The following is a 17,722-nucleotide window of genomic DNA, read 5'->3' as shown; positions in this document are numbered from 1 at the left end:
GGTATCACTCTTACCTTGCTGGTAAGGGGATGGGAGGAAAGGAAAGCAGATGACAATTTTTGCAAGACTGACTTTTCACGTCAGCAAGAAATCACATATCAGCCTATTCTATTATATCACTTCTTAAAGAAAGATATTCAGAAATAAGATAGGTATTTCTCATTGCCTTGAATCCCATGGAGTTCAAGTGTGTGTGCAAGACACTGCCATCACTGGTGCATGTGAAAAACTGAGGTAGTATAGTCCTGCCCGCCCTACAATACATAAAACCTGAAAAACTGTGGATTTCAGGTCTCAAGCAGCTAAATTTGCCATATTACAGGTTAACAATGAGTGAACCAGAGCATGGATGAATTAGCCAGCACAGTTAGAGCTGACACTGTGGAGGAAGCAGTTCCTTGAGAAGGTAGTAACAGGAGTCAGGGGAGCACCCAAGGAGAAGTCAGTCATATTAGGGTTAAAAAATGAAGGACTGGAGTAGAAGCAAAGAGAAAGAAGTTGAAAAATCATCTGAGGAAGACTGAACACCACTTACAGAGGACAAAAACCTGGAAGTCTGAAAACCAATTCTACTTTAATTATCCAAGTTTTGCAGTGATTAAGTGCTTTCCTCAAAATTTAATGTTAGAAAAAATACATAGGATGTAAAAATGTGCAAAGATATACAAGTTTATGCTGAATAGGTCATTAACAATTGGAATTCCTTTTGTCCACTAAAGTAGGTCAGCTTCTAATCTGTTTTTTAGTTACGAAAGAGGTCGCAATGGAAGGAAAACACTGTAGGGCCCAGAAAAACATAAAGAGTTAAGGCACTGCAGACAACTTCACCAGCTGAAACACATTTATTTTTCATAAACAGTGAATGTTCATCAGTTGAGGCCTAATATGAGAACACTAAGAACAAGGAATGATTATGGTTGCAGAGGTATTACATCATTGAGGGAAAAATAACAGTTGCGTGGCCTGTTTCAGAAAATATCCATGTAGACCCTAACCAACACAGTCATTGGAAGAAGATCCAGAATACATCATTTTTTCGAGTAACTGAAAATACAGCTTAAAGTATTGGAAAAAAGTTTTAGTGGACAAAATTCCTGCAGGTCCATAGTGCTTTGTCCCCTACTGAAATGGGTGCTGGTAGCAGTTCCGACACTGTCCAGCACTTAGAAGTTTTGTTCTGGCTTTTTTTGTCCTACATTCACAGGCCAAGAGCTTCTGGTAGATTCAGCCTATCGTCAACTGACTTTAGGCCGATCCTCATAGTCTTTCTGGATGAAGGCTTGCATTTCGGTCTTCTAGTTGTCTTGCAGTTTCTCTGCTGTATCGTCTGCTCTTGGTCCACTTGAACAGGATGAATTTGTTTAGAATTTGCATGGTGAAACCATCCTGGATCAATATGTCTGCTTTATATGTATCTGTGAGAAAAAACACCAATCATGTAACTCCTTTGCGTGATCAGGAAGACAGAAGATAATGCACATCAATATCCAGACCTAGACTATTGAGACACCTACCCATGGGTCAAGTTTTGTAACTTTGCAACTGGAACCCAAACGTGGTTGTATTACCTTGGAGATAACACAAAGAACAGGACATCAGAAAACTGAGTGAGTTTGATTCTATGATTCTATCTGGAGAGTCTAGTAGAAATGGACAAGAACCTTTTGTATAGGTTATGCTATTAGGGATGGAGAGGAGAGTAATGGAGCTGATCTGTTTTTGTCATATGAATATATGGTTTCAGGAAGAATCCACGAGAGATATGGGTGAAACTGTGCTCCTGCCATGCAGATGATATGTACAGGGACAGGAAAAATGGACTGTGATCTGAAATGGGATCATTCTATACTATCTATACTATTCTATACTATCTATACTACATTCTATACTATTCTATACTATCTATACTATCATTCACTGTCAGGTCTGGGAATGTCAGCAGAAGATGGTTTTGATGTGCTGGGTGAAGTATGAGTGGTGTTTAGGCAGAGGGGTGAGAAGATGTGGTGAGAAAGGGCTAATACTGCTATGTATCACTGGGTAATGATCTAACTCTACATTTAATTTGTTTCGTGGTCTTTTGGAACCTAAGTTGCAACCTTTTAGGAGGTCTGGTGAGCAGAACCAGGTGGCCCAGCTCATACATACATTTAGTGCTGGGAGAGGGAGAGACAGGAGGACACTGCAGGTTGGAGTCTTCTACTTAGGTCAAAAGTGACCAGACTTTTTGAAGATGCAAGCATTGAAATGCGTGGGGCTGTCAAAGTTGGGCAAGAACATTTCTGGTTGTGACGCAACTGCTCACTTGGAGAATTTCCTGGTGTCTTTGCTGTCTAATTAAAGGAAGTTTCTGGTTTCAGTTAGAGATCCAGAGCAAGTTGGAGAGGGCATCAGTTCCTGAAGTGATGGTGGGAATTTTTAAGACAAAAGGGAACTCTAACATGCTGTTACTGCAGTTGTTATGCCCAGAGTGCCGTACACATCAGCCTTGGGAGGATCCATGTACCCCCCTCTCCATGCCCCCTCTCCATGTCCCCTCCACCAGCAATGTACTCACCAGAGGCCAGCTTTTGGGCTGTGGAAGGGGTCTGGCTGTGTTTGGAGAGATCTGGGAAGATCATGTCTTAGATGATGCCACCAGCAATGAATTTGGAAGTGGACTGAGCCTGAAGTATGTTGAGGATCCCTTGCTGATGGGACTTCTGCTGGACACTCAGCTCTGCCCTGCTGACAAGAGCCTGTGAAGCATTAGGCATTCCCTTGTGATCTGCCATGCAAGCATCTTGTGAAAATCATCTTAAAAAGGAAAAGTGCATCTCGCAGCCCTAATCAGCTCAGTCCTTCCTCTAAGGGAAAACCTTTTTCACTTTCTGTTTCTGAACTGAGTGCTGCTCTGTTGATACAAGCCTCAGCCTGGCTTCTCAAGGTAGTGTTTAGTTTTCGAGATTTTGCATAGGTCTTCTCTGGGAACAACCTACACCATGGTTCCATCTAAGGGTCAGCCTGTCTACCTAGGGCACTGTGTGCTTATGTTGGAAAGCAAACAGCTGAGGAGTCTGTACTTCAGTGCAAAATGAAACCTAAATGTGTGTGATGGCATATACATGATTTACGTTACGTGAGAGCTTGGCGGCACGTTTCCATGAGGAGCAAGAAAGGTTTTTCTCCTCAAATGTTCCATACATCAGTGATGCGGAGCAGGAAACCTTAGAAGAAGCTGTATAGTCCCCAGCACTCTGCTGAATGCCCCAGGGGAGCAGTTTCTCTCCTCTAGGCTCTCAGGACTAAGTGGACTAGAAGAGCTCTCCTTTCAAGGTTATAGTTCAGGGTTTTTTTCCTTTACTATCAGCACCCAAAAATTCTGTGGAGTGTAGAATGCCATTCCAAAATCCTATTAGGTAGTTTTAAGTATGCCTTTATTCACTGAAATTTCAAATAGGATGTCCTGAGAGAAGCCTCAGGAAGGTTTTTCTTTTATTTCTTTTGGTGGGTTTTTCTTTTTGTTTGGTTTGGGGTTTTCTTGTTTTCTTTTGTTGTTTTGTTTGCTTTGGTTTTCTTTGGTCTCTGTTTTGTTTTTTTTTAACCTTTTTTTGTTGTTTTTTTTTTAATATTTTTGAAACTTTAAATTAGGGTTTTTACTGGCAAACACAATAAAATAAAAGGTTCCTATTTATAAGAATGCCTGAGGCACAGAGACTTAGAAATACCATATACATTAGTAAAGAGTTTGCTCATTTAATTGTAGTATTGAATAACTGCAGAAGCCCAGCACATGCCTCTATAAACTTCCTGTCTGTGATCCATGGTGTGGTTAGGAAATGTCTAGATATCTGGTATGCAAGCTTAATGTAGGAAATGTTAAAATTGCTTATTATTTCCTTAAGCAGGTTTTAGTGAATTAATAAGACTTGTTTATTAGTAAGAAATACTCAGGAATCCAAATTTGCGCAATACTGTCTAACAAATATTTGCCTTAAAGGTAGCAAGTTTTAAATGAGTGAGATAAAACATATCAAATGTAAAGTATAACATGGACAAAATTAACAAATCTAATTTAGCATTAGAACACTTCTGAGAATATTGACCTTCCTTTATGCTCACACTACCTAACAAGGGAAGCCCAGATGATTGGCAGTCATGAAACAGGTCATAAGAAGAAGTATCAACCTCTAATCCTCAAACCAGTTCCCATTCTTCTTGAAAGACACTTTCCTTATAATCAAGTGAGATCAATACCTTGATTTATAGGAACGACACATTTAAACAAGGCAGAAAAGTCTGTGATAGACATTAATGAAGACAGAGTGCCCAGGGGATTTTTAACAATTCATTTTTCTTCAGGGAGGTGAGAAAGGCTGTGATTAATTCTAGCTTTTCCTTCCCTGTCTTTAACAGACCAAGTCATGAAAGTGACCCAGAGTTACCTGTTCCGCTTAAAAAAAAAGAAAGGACAGAAAAGAAGCCAGATATATTCTCTATTAGTCTTACTAAAGGATAAACAGGAGAAAAAGAATTCAGATGTGGCAGGTGCAAAATTATTGCTGCTTTTCTGTGAAATTTAAAGACAAGACTTTAGAAAAGGCCATTCAATATATATCTGCTGAAACTAATCAGAGCAATCTTAATGCTGAAACTAGCTTTGTATGCCTGCGATGGACAAATCTTATAACACTCCAGACTTTCCAGCACTCGGGTTCTAAATGACATAATCAAAATGTTTCATGAAGTGTAACTTGCACATCTCTACTTCCTTAATAATTAAAGAAACCTCTCAGACTCAGTGCACATGCTCCAGCAGGAACGATGCCACTCAGAAATAAATTGCATGTCTGCTTAAGATTCTTCCCCAGCAGTATTAGAATCTGTCCAGTAAAATGATACGAACTAAATTTGCCATAGTGCTAATTTACATTGCCATTAATGGGAACACAAGTTTTAAATCATAGACATAGAAGTACTATTGTGCATCCAGCTTATTTCGGCTCCATTCAGAGTGATAAGGCAGTCTCTAGACAATTGTAATTACGAGTAATTTGTAAAAGTAATAAGAACTGCTTTTTATTACAGGCAATAAAAATCAATTCCTCATTCAATTATCTTTCCTGGCTATGATACGATAGCTGCCCTGAGTGAGTGCAACAGGAAGAAGTCTGAACTAAGTTCTAAGGACAGAACTATGAAAGAAATAGACAATAGCATTACAGAAAGAAGAACAACCCCAAAACAACCCAGCAAAATCCCCACCCCCCCGAAAAAGAAAAATCTACAAAAATTTCATCTGTATTTTAACTTCTTGTCATAAAGACATGATAATAAATGCCCAGTACTATTGCTCTAATACTTCTTTTTCTTTAAGACCCCAAATTCACATATATTCACCTAAATTTAAGACCAAATTCATCAAACCAGTGACATAATTCACATGGTTCATGTGAAGTAAAAATGCTTCAATTTTAACATGAATTAGGCCTTAAAATCACAGATCTGATCTAGTTATAGTGTTCCTGCTCATTGCAGGGGGATTGGAATTAGACGACCTTTGAAGGTCCCTTCCAACTCACACTATTCTATGATATTATGATACCTTCTATATAATGATACATAGTTTTTATGCTTCAAGGAAGGGTGCTTGTTTATTTTTTACAGAGGCAGCATTGGAGAGAAATTCTGGTCAAACAGGAAACTTTCTGGGGACAAGTCCTTGGTTTTTATTTGTGTTTTTCTCTTTCATTTTCTATTCAACTAGAAAGATCTGGAAACAAAATAAAAACAATTGAACCTGTCTAAAAAAGCCCATTTAATAAAAAAACATTTTGCATATTTTGAAAACTTTCATACATTTCTGTCTTCAGGTGAGCTGGAACTGAGGAGCAAGGGTGGCAAATTTCATTTTGGCAGTAGGACCTGAATTTGTTTATTATCTTGACCTCCTAACAAATCTGAGGGAATTGTGGGTGAAGAAATATAGGGGCATAGAAATATTCAAGCACACAAATCTGATTAGGTGTTTTCCCAATCTGCCAGACATGTGAGATTTTATGGAAGTGATAAATTGAACCTCCACTGCAGAGGGGATTTGAGGATGGGCCACTTTATCCTGCTACCTTTGATTTCCCTTCTTAATAAGGAGAAGACATGGTATATCAGGTTAAATTTTGATTCAGAATAGTAAATATGAGCCTCACTGAGTCTGCACAAAGCGAACCACCCTGCAAAGACTGTTTAATGGCAAAGCTGTTCCAGGATTAGATGAATGTAAAAGGGGTTTGGGCAGCCTGTTTTTTACAACCTCTCTCTTATTTGTCAGAGTTGATGGGAGAGGCATGAGGATAAAGCTTTTCATACTCAGTTGGGGATTTCAAGGTACCTAAAGGAAAGTGATCCACCTGAGAAATCCATTTCTTTCACCATCTAGTTCTACATGAACCAATATGATTGGATAATGCTTCACCCTTGCCAGTTAATAACACACTTGAATGCTAATATGTTGACAGCTTTGAGGCATCCTCTCTTAGAAAACTCGTATAGCTATTGTGTTCATTAAAACAAGAAGCCAAATCCACAAAATTCTGTCTTATGACAGAAAAAGGGAGTGCAACAACTGAGCCTACATAAACAGCCATGAAGAAACAGTAGAGACAGATGCCGCTAACCACTAGGCTCAAAAACCTTGAAAGCAAAACCTGTTTGGATTGAGCAGTGTGGCTTTCTAGGGTAAAGCACTGCCTCTTTGCATGAGATTTATTCAAAGAAGCACAGGCATCTAATGTGAACAAGCAGTCTACACCCTCAGTTCAGTCGAAGGAGGAAATAAGTGTTTCATGAAAACAACATGATTCTGCAGCGGATACCTGAAATAGTTCATATTCTAAAAATACATGATTTTCTTAATTTATAAAGGGCAACTTTGTGTGACTAGATGGAATGGAGGCCTCTGCACTGTATTGCTATGAATGAGAGGAACATTCCTGTGGGTGCCTGTGTTTCCTGGTAAGTTCAGACACTTGGGGATTTGAATTCAATCTTTGCTTGGTTTTTTGAAGGGAAAGCCCATCTGTTTTTAAGATCTCCTGCTTTTGTCAAGGTTTTAATTCCTGCCTTTTCTTTAAAGCCATATGTGCAATCTCTTGAAAAACTTACACCTTATATCGTCCTTGACAGAAATCAGAAAGCTTTGTGGCTGTCTAGGATTCTGATTTAGCCATGATGACTAATGTGTTTGTTCCAGTGTAAAAACAAAGAGAGATGGCTTCAAATATTTCACAAGATCTTCCTGTACATCTTTCACAAATCTTCAGTGTTATCTTCTGTGCCACAATTTCTATATCCTCCATTTTTGTATGCACAATCTTTCCTTTCTTCCTCACTACTTCCTGACTAATGAATTTTGAAGACCTATTTCTAAGATTTTTCCACATTTTTCTGTAGGTCATAACTGATACTGCCAATTAGTTGACCTTATTCTGTCTTGCTTGACATCCAGGGGGCATTTTAGAAAACTTCTTTCCAAAATTAAACACTAAGTGCATTTAAAGTTTTTAATCCTTCTTCCAGGCTCTCCATTATTCTCAGTGCCCTGCACATTCTTAAGTCACAATTTCCAACTAAATATTTTCTTGGGAACAGCTTCTCAGAGCTCTGCTTTTATAGGAAAGTCTAATTCCCAAGTAAAGAAGGTGCTCTTAGGAAGAAAAAAGAATCAGGAAATGCGTATGGAATTGGAATACAAATTTCCTGTCCACATCAGACGATGCAATGTGGTTGCCTTTGATCCTTCACAAAGTTCTGATTTTAACCAGGTAAGTTTATAATAAAACACCTGCAAGTGTCAGCATGAAATATTTAGAAAGAAACCCAGGGTGAAATGCTATCACAAACAATTTTTCATAGTGAATAATGAAGAATATTTTTCAGAGTATGACATGACCGGTTCTGGTGTCAAGAAGAGGTCATGTTCACTTGCCTTCAGCAGTGAATCTGAAGAGGACTGACATAACCTAATCCCCAAATCTCTCCAGTGCAAATTTAGTGTCATAAAAATGGGTGCTCATTATAATGGCAATATCCAGTTTTAACACTGGCAGGTGTAATGCAATCTTCCCTTGCACCACAGTTCCTCAGTCCTGAGTTACACCATCCTTGTTATTCCAGTTCTGAAACTTTTAAGTAGAGAACTTAGCATTTGCATATATTCCCTCAGGATCTAGGAAGAAAATGTTCCAAGACCCTCCAGGGCTAAGTGTATATGGTGAAGTATATGAATAAATCTGTCAGTTTTGAATCATTAGGAACGGATGGCTTTAGGGTTGGTTTTAAATGGGTGTCAGCATATCTCAGGTTTTCTAGAGACACAGGATGGGTAAGATAAACCTATATTATTATTCTTGTTTGCATAGGGTTAATGGAAGTATGACCAAGGATTGTGTGGGAGTTATAGAATCATAGAATCATTTAGGTTAGAGAAGACCTTTAAGATCGTTGAGTCCAAACATTAACCTAACACTGCCAAGCCCACTATTAAACCATGTCACTAACCACCACATCTGGAAATAATTTGTATATAAAAGTTAATTTAATTAATAATAGAGACCCAAGCAGTGTCTACTGAATATCATAACCATTTTTTCCAATTCTATTGCAAGCAAGCTAGGTAGTATAAATCAGAACTGGCTCTGTTTGGATTTATAAAATGACTCAAACTATCTCATAGTATTTTTTCCCTATGAATTGAAGACAAACCATATCAGTGGATAGGAGGCAGTGCTTTAAAGCACTGAGTTTAGGGATATATGATCATAAATGTATATGTGCAGGTCATATCAATGGGAACGTGGGCTATTGGTACAAGTCACACGAAAGTAAATCACCTACCTTGTCTTAGAAGTCTGAACCATCAGACTGAATTACCTTCAATCAATAAGATAAGGAAGGATAGTGTTGTATTGCCAGTGTTAGCTTGAATGTGATGTGCCTTGCTCTCCCTAAGATTCTATGTGTGATCTTCTGTATATTTAGGTAAAGAACCTCAGAAAGTCCACAAGGTCAGTTATTGAAACACCTGATTTCTGATTGATTAGCATGCTGAGTACTTCAGTCTACAAATTATTTGGCATGGAGTTATAGTGAAAATCATTTTTGGAAGTCGAAGTTGCTCAACTACTGTGGGGTTCATAAAACACAGATAGCAAAAAGACCCTCGTGTTCCAATTTGGCTGCTCAAAACCACTTAAACTAGCAGAGATAAACACAAAAGTATAATTACAACTTGATCTGGAGAAAAGAAGGCTGCTTGGAGACCTCATAGCAGCCTTCCAGTATCTGAAAGGGGCCTATACAAGTGATGGGGATGGACTCTTCATTACGGACTGTAGTGATAGGACAAGGGGTAATGGATTAAAACTTAGACAGGAGAAGTTTAGATTGGATATAAGGAGGAAATTCTTTCCTGTTAGGGTGGTGAGGCACTGCAATAGGTTGCCCAGGGAGGTTGTGAATGCTCCATCCCTGGTGGTGTTCAAGGCCAGGTTGGACAGAGCCTTGGGCGAGATGGTTTAGTGTGAGGTGTCCCTGCCCATGGCAGGGGGGTTGGAACTGGTTGATCTTAAGATCCTTTTCATCCCTAAGTATTCTATGATTCTATTCTACTATTCTATTTGAAAGGCAAAAGCTGTAACTGGGGGCAAGGACACATTCTTTATGTTCTCTGGATCTCATTGACACTGGGGAAGACCAGCAACACATACTTGGTGTACTTTGCCCATAAAATCTTTGTCTTAAGTTCCATATATTGGAGCAATGATAATTAAATATACAATTCATAAGGCTGGCCAGGGTGTCTCCAAGATATCCAGTAGGAATGCTATGTCCACTGTGCTGTGTAAGTAATTGAGGAACTCCCCAGTGTGCTCTATAATCCAGGAGGTGCTTTGTGAAGCTGCATTCTCTAATAGTGGAATCATTTGGAAAGGATATAAAATACATGTATAATGATATAACCTGAGATTTAACAACAAGGGAGAGCACATAGATTCCCTACAAAATTCTGTGTGTGCTAGTCTTTTACATGAGCAAATGGCATCGGAGATCTTGCCCAAGCATAAGTGAGAAGATCCTCTGAGGTGTAGTAAGAGGGTCAGCTTTTCTAGTAGGCTACAGGAAATATTTCCCAGCTGTTTACATGCAGCAGGCACGGATTCACCTGCCAGCAGTGAGACTCATGGACACAACCCGCCTTCACATCTAAGAGAAATCCCATATTGCTGCACATGATTAGCTGTTGCAGTGACGTGCACATTAAAACTGCTCCAAGGCACTAATCTAGACACCCTTTTGACATTTGTTCAGCAAGAAAAGCTACAATTCCTTGATACCTACACAGCTTTACTAGAATCAGATATCCCCCTTTCCTATTATTGCCACAGTGAAGACTCCATTTCCTTTACAGAAACCTCAAGAGGCAGTAATCTAATTTTGAACTGTTGCCATCAACTCTGCTAACTGCCTAGATAACACTGCAGACTGTGATATTTTTGTTGTTTTAAATACATGAAGTGTGAGCAAAAGGCAAAGGTACAGGAAAAACAAGAACTATTTAGAGATGACTGCAGTAATGCTAAGTACTCTGTGCTCATCCAGTCTGGACTTTTCCTGAGGAACACAAATGGGCACAACTGTAGTAAGAAATTATGAAACTATTTTGTTCAGGAATATTCTGTAATGTGTTAATTAGGTCTCTCCTTTCCAAAAGGGATAATTTGTTATAAAATAATAATTTAATAGAAACAAAATATCTATCAGAAATGAGCTTGGCCTCCTGCTAGATTATGTGATAGAAATGCAGATGGGAAGCCCCTGTGCCTTCAAAGCAAAGGTGTTTGGACTTACGGCATCCTCAGCTTCAGCACACTCCAAGCATGAGGGCAGCTTTAGGAACATGAATCTAGAGCAGCTCAAGGTTTTAAAAGGTTCTATACTTCCCATTAAATGCCAGAAGTCTGGCAAATGAGAAATGGCTCCCAAAGAGCCTGAGAGCTGAGCAGAATAGAGGATATGAAGAAGGAAGGAAGTCAAAATTGAAAAAGGTTTGGAGAGCTTATCTGACCTGGACACAGAACTCACAAACCTCTTATATCCTGAGCTGGAAAGCCCTGAAGTTTCCTTATTCTTTTATCTATTAATACCCCAAGTGGTGCCTTTCAGCTTCTCTGGAGTCCTGGAAATACCAAGGTGTGCTTCAGGTTCCACATCTCAGCCTCACAGAATACATAAGGTTCTCCATACTGTTGTGCATAGATGGCCTGGACACCATTATTTCTGTTCCATTGTTTGGTTTTAGGCAAATATATAGAGAGTCTACCTTTATTTTATACCCTTGTTTTGCGGATGCTGGGGAGGGACTCTGCATTAGGGACTGTAGTGATAGGACAAGGGGTAATGGGCTCAAACTTAAACAGGGGAAGTTTGGATTGGATATAAGGAGGAAATTCTTTCTTGTTAGGGTGGTGAGTCATTGGAATAGGTTGCCCAGGGAGGTTGTGAATGCTCCATCCCTGGTGGCGTTCAAGGCCAGGTTGGACAGAGCCTTGGGTGGCATGGTTTAGTGTGAGGAGTCCCTGCCCATGGCAGGGGGGTTGGAACTTGATGATCTTAAGGTCCTTTCCAACCCTAACTATTCTATGATTCTATTTTTTTTAAGACATTTGTCCTTTTAAAAATGCAAAAAAAAAATAAAAAAAATAAAAAAAGAAAAAAGGAAATGGAAAAATTAGCCAGCCATTGGTGACTGAATAAATTCCTTTTGACACATTCTTTTCCTAATGTTTTATAGGAATAGCACAGCATTTGCGTATATCCAGGAACACAAGCTTTTAATAATCAAACTGTTAACTTCATTGTCATAGCAGTATTTGGGTGATTAATGAAAGGTGTTTATACCAGTGCTTATTCTGTTTCATTTCACCAACTGTGCAAAACTACTTACAGAGAGTATGACACGTTGCTCCCTTTATAGATCAGGCTCCATATGTTCATTAAGGTGGAAAAACACAAGGAAGCTAAGTGCAGGTGTTAGCTGAAAGCTGCAGAGGGCCACTGCTTCATTGGATCGTGCTCTCTTCTTTGATGTGCAATTAACTTCTTTCTGGACTTCAGGCATATTTCATCTATTGTCCCTGGGGTATCATAATTTCATTTCTGAGGTTTGATTTCTTTCTTGCCTTTTTTTTTTTTTTGTTTGTTTGTTCATTTTAAGGGTTACAGTTTCCCTAACACAAAGAAAGATGTCTGAAGGCAGCGAAGTATCCTGCTGCATTTGACTGGCAAATGATGGCATAGTAGGGTATTTGCTTCTTTTCTCACTTTTTTTTTTTTTTAAGAACACAGTTATCTTTATGCTGAGGACTTTGAAATCTCTTGGGAAGACCATCTTAATTGAGGACTTAAAACATTTCAGTCTTCTCATCACAACTGTGAATTGAAAAATAAACTCTTACACAGCACCTTCACTCACCTAATGCAGTAAGCTTTTTATGACTATTCTAAGTGACAAGGTGCATTACATGGGGTTGAAATGCCTCAACCATCCCAAGGCAATCCAGTAAGGCAAAGTCTGAGAAAACCCCCTTTTTCCTCCTGCCTTCTGTTGCCTCCTTCTCTCTTGATTGCCTCTGCTTTGTCACTACAAAGGAGAGAGCAAAGTTACTGTAGGGGAGCTCCTGCCTTGACTTTCAAGGTTTGGAAGCAGAGAAAAGCAGCTTAAAACCTTCTGTAATGGACTTCAATTTCCTATCTTTGTGAGGGTGAGTGGTGAGAAATGCTGATGTCTGGACAGAGTTGCCACAGGTCGTTATTTCTGTCTTCACGATGGCCAGAAATTCACATGAGGAAAGCTATTTGCACATTGGAAAGAATTGTGGTGGTATTTGAAAGAAAGTAGCTGTCAGGGTTAGCATTTTCATCTTGAGAAGCTAGTGCTTCTACTTGGAGGAGGACTTAGTCATCCAAAATCCTGGGGAGCAGGTGGAAGATAGTTCCACAGATTAACATTAGCAGGAGACAATGAGCTAACCAAGTAGCCATGGAAATAGAGATATGGATGGGTGCCATGGGTGAATGAAGACATTTTGTCAGGATTCAATGTTATATCACAGGCTTCCTACATCTTATACCGTTTATGCTGGTAGAAATGTCAGTACAGTAAATGAATTCATTATCCATTTCTTGGTCATGATAATATCAGTAAGACTCATTTCTGTGTATCTCACATGGCTGCCTTTTGAAGTTCCCTGTCTCAGTTTTTTAATATCAGCTTAATCTATAAATATGGGGCTGTATCAGATACTCTCTTTTGTGTGTATATGTCCTTTCATTCTTTTGTCATTCAGCTGACTTAATTGGCATGACTAAAGAAAGGAATCATTAGAATTATCCTACTGTTTTCACTCTCAGTCCACGTCCTTATTCAGTATAGTCCTATATGCTTCCTAAAAAAATATTAAAGAAACTGAAACTTGAGGGAGAAAGTACAAGCTACTCCTTCCTGAAACACTGTAGTCTATTTCTAGCCCCTAGCTGATTTAAGAGCTGAAGCTTCTAAGGTGCAAAATTTGCATTGACCTTTACCAAGGAGGTGAGTAGGTGAATACATTGAAGTGAAGCAAAACATAAGAACTTTTTGTTTTCATACAGAAACTCGTTGCATTTCAGGATGCATGCAAGTAGAAGGAGGGATGGGTTTAATAGCTCTACTGAGCTATAGATGTTAGAATTCAGTATTCCTTTGTTGTCCTGATTTGTGTTTTTACAGGGTAACATTTTGCAGAAGGTTCATACTGAAAAAAACTGCTCTGGCTGCCATGACACAGGAATATTAGTATGGGAATACTCAGTACTCAGCTGCTTTTTGCAATCATAGTTTTATACGTTATGTATAATACCCTCCTCAAGAAAATAATTAGGCAGCAGTTCAGGTGAAAGGTCTGTATGTCGAACAGCTGAGGTTGCATTGGACTACTCTATCTGTCGAGAGTTGCTCACTGGTAAAATGATCTCATGTACTAATCTTGGGAATTTTTCTTCCTTCAAAAGACAGTCCAGCCCATGAAAACAAAGGTGTCTGAGTCTGGGTGTTTTTCTCTTCTCAATTTATCAATGAACTTCAGAAATAATGGTTGCACATGACAGTGATATGCTCAGGAATGAACTCAGCTCATTTTCCTCATGAGGATCTTTCAAAGCAGGCACTATGAGGATGGCCTGATGGAAATGTATATATTATTTATTGCATCTGTAAAGAGATGCTGTCCCTCTAATTGTTGTTTATGCTTCTTGTCATCTGGCATCCCTGTTGAAAACATTTTACTGATCATGTGCTCAGATATCTTCATTTTCTTGTCTGGCTTGGTAAGGAAGGTGGGAGTGCAAATGGAGTTTAAAAACACCCGAGGATTTGTTTTCAGGCTTTTCTATGGGGCAACCAACACATGTTGGTCAATGACAGCTGCTATAACAACAGCTCAAAAAATACAGATCATATATTTACATAACAAGATCCGAAACAGATTTCAGAAATGTAATTTACATGGAATAGTGTAAGCCTGGGTGCACTCAAATGTCTACACTTTTCCTCTTTAAAACCAGTATTCAAGCATACAGTGGTCACAATTATTTATGGAGCAAACCCTGAAAAATTCTAAATCAGGATTAGTGTCTATTAACTCTATTAAGTTCTATTTGGCAGTCAACCAAAGTGTCAACTGAGCTCACATCCCTCTTTATCCAGTAACTAATGCTGGAGAAGGCACATGTACAATATCAAGTGGAAAAAGGTGTCCGGGCTAATACTGCAACGATCAGGCCAAATTCTCTGCTGGAATAACTCATAGTATTTCCAAGCCAGTTCTTTCAGAATAGCCTGTCTTGAATTAATTTTTCACATTCACTTTTTAATAAGCAACTTTCCAAGCAATGAGGGGTTTTTAGCTGCATGACTCCTATTAAAGCCAATAGGAGTCATGTGGCTAAAACCCTATGTGATGCTTGAATTTATTGGAAATTGGCATCTGGTGCTGAGAGCACTTCTATTGTGCAGTCTTCCTGCCCAATCATCGCTTTCTGCCTGGTACCTCTTACACTCTCACTTGCTGGAATCTCCATGCCTAACCTTTCTGTTCCTTCCCCAATATCCTTTCACAGTAAAAATAAAAGAGCCTCCTTGGTAGAATCATTATTGCCTCATGCCCTTTTGTTTGAATTTCCTATATGCAGCAGCTTTGTTCAGCCTCAGATGCTGCTGAACTTTGCTGTTGGCTGAGATGAATCATCGCGTTGTTCATGCAATCAGTTACGTCTGCGCAACACTTTAGGATATGGTTAGATGAAAGGTGCCCTGCAAACAAAAGCTTGGCTCCTTACCATTTTATTCTGAAATGCTAAGGGTTAAAACAGTGTCAAGTGGCTCTGATGTCATTGCTTTACTATAAAAATGGGCTTCTAGCAGGTGCTTTCCATTATTACTTGATAATTTCTTACTTCTCCAAAATTATGTTATTCCACTGAAATGCAGGGCAACGTTTCACTTGATATGAGAGATGCACACGTACGCTCCAGACACATTTTAATCAGTGTGAATATGGCTGCAAAATCCAACCCTACCAGCTTTGTTCCATGATTTAATTTTCAGTAACTGAAAAGAGTGTATATTTTGTTAAAAACACCGAAATAACTTTTTTTTTGGTTCTCTATACATTTTATATTGATGTGGATTTGGATGATTTGTTAAGTTGTATATCCATCTGAAAGTTGGCCTCTAGAAAACAGCAGAAAGAATTCTGGTTAATTTTTACTGCAAAAGTTAGGGCATTGGTTCAGATTACATCTGGGATGTGATTGAAAATAATGTTTCCTCCAGTGATTACTGGGGTAGTTCTCAACCAAAAAGAGACATCTTCACAGGTGAAGATTTCTTCTTCTCCCAAAGGTGGCTGTGAACATCTGAGTTGGAAGAAAATGGTTTTATTAAAGGCAATGTACTGGAGTTTAGACATAGTTTTAAGAACACAGTATAGGAAAGTTATTAGTGATTGAATCTGAGTATTGTACAGCTCTGTAATAAAGGAAAGAGGCTGTCCAGTATTCTGAAGAGAAAACACAATTTCAGATTCCTTCAGGCACTATATGCTTTTAAAGAATAATGTCAGGATTGAAAATCAAATCTATCGGGCACACTAGTCAAGCAACTTGGGACTGTGCCAGCCAGCCTGTTTTAAAGTATAGCTAAAATAGACTTTCTTGAAGATTATCTTCTAGGAAGATCTTGAACAGAGCATTGAATGAATATAAAACTGTTTCTGGGACAGCTGTTTTGAAAACCTCATTAAATCATCATATTTTAACATGGATACCTTATGCAAAAAAGCAGTGTTTCTGTGCAAGACAATTTTCATTTGTTCTATCTACCAGAAAAGATATTTTACCAGAAAGATTTTTGGAAAAGACAAGTGGATCAGAGGTTTGTTTCTGAAGAGAAAAAGAGAAAGAGGTTTTTCATTAAAAAATAGTGTATCTGGAGCAAATCTGACCTGAGCTAAATTTGAGTTGCCCTGGAGAAAGCAAAAATCTGTGTCACACTATGGAACATCCAAACTAAGCAATCCCCAGCTAAAAGAATTAGCACAGAAAGTTAGTTTTAAGCTAAAGAAGACGAGCACTTTAATCTTTTTTGCTTGATTTTCCTTTCAGAGTCATCCATTTAGCTTCCTGCTGTCCTCATGAAGAATTTTCTTACTATGGAATCAGGGTTCGGAGATTTATTATGCAGCGAGCAGAGCAGGTTCAAGCTGATAAAGGCTTCCTGGGTGAGTGAAGGATGCTTAATGCCAGGAAAGATACTCTTTTAATGTGAGGTTCTTGACCATATATTACATGAAAATGTTAATCTGATAGCGGTTTTAATCTGCTTGTTATCAGCGGTGGCTGCTTGGTGTTAAAGACAAGATAAAAGGGAGAGCTGAAGAAGCAGATTTGGGTAGCACTCGCTCAGTTAGCATGCTGGATACAACACACCTGCTTTCCATTTATCTGCTCTCGCAGAGTGAGGAGGAGAGGGCTCAGAGCCATGATAACGCAGCAGCTTGCTGGTCTGACTGGGTTGTGGTGTGCGAGTGCTCAAAGGGCACTGTCCAAGAGATAAACCATGATAAAGATTGGGACAGTCATTTCCCAGGGAACTCTGCGGAGTGGAAGGTTTGCTTTACATGCCGTTGCGAGGGCTTCTCCTAATACACAATATTTAATCCCATCTTGCCAAGCCACATCTCCCTTCCCACCCCGCAGAATGCTGCAGAATTAACGAAGCCAAATGTCCTCCAGATTTGTTCTGCCCTGGGCTTGTCCCAGCTAATGTATGGGCTGGACCTCACCATGAAATCTTGGCAGGTAAGAGGCATTGTGGTTAGTCCTGGCTTTCATGTGTGCAGAACCAATTGCTGGTGTAAAATACAGAGTGGCTGCTGAGCTGAGCTGAGCTGGAGTCTGCTCATGGTCTCAGATGTTAATAGTTATGGTGGCCTGGAGGACAAGCGCTGTTATCATATAAGCCTTGTTTTCTAAGAAGGCCAAGGTGAAGTTTATGTGTGCCCCTAAGACAAAAAAACAAACTTTTTATTGAGGGATTGGGTTCAGTAGTAAAGATTTTTAGGTGGGTTTTTTTTTAATTAACACAGAC

The 17,722-nt window shown here is 39.1% G+C and overlaps 1 long non-coding RNA gene across 2 annotated transcripts in view; it reads right to left on the bottom strand.

Moving 5' to 3' along the window:
* Positions 1 to 827: 827 nt before the first annotated feature.
* Positions 828 to 17,722, bottom strand: part of LOC133208370 (uncharacterized) — a 39,996-nt gene continuing 23,101 nt past the window's right edge. Inside the window, exons 2-3 of one of the 2 annotated variants that reach the window (XR_009724341.1) lie at positions 2,558 to 2,738; positions 828 to 1,415 (exon numbers count right to left, since the gene is read on the bottom strand). This is a non-coding gene — a long non-coding RNA (uncharacterized LOC133208370). The remainder of the gene's footprint in view (positions 1,416 to 2,557; positions 2,739 to 17,722) is intronic. The other variant, XR_009724340.1, reaches the window with a different exon arrangement.

This window comes from Neopsephotus bourkii, unplaced genomic scaffold (genome assembly GCF_033783945.1).
Source record: "Neopsephotus bourkii isolate Nb327-2 ecotype Australia unplaced genomic scaffold, CSIRO-AGI_Nbou_v1 NB_266, whole genome shotgun sequence".
Classification (NCBI taxonomy): Eukaryota; Metazoa; Chordata; class Aves; order Psittaciformes; family Psittacidae; genus Neopsephotus; species Neopsephotus bourkii.
This window is presented reverse-complemented; position numbering and strand designations above follow the sequence as displayed.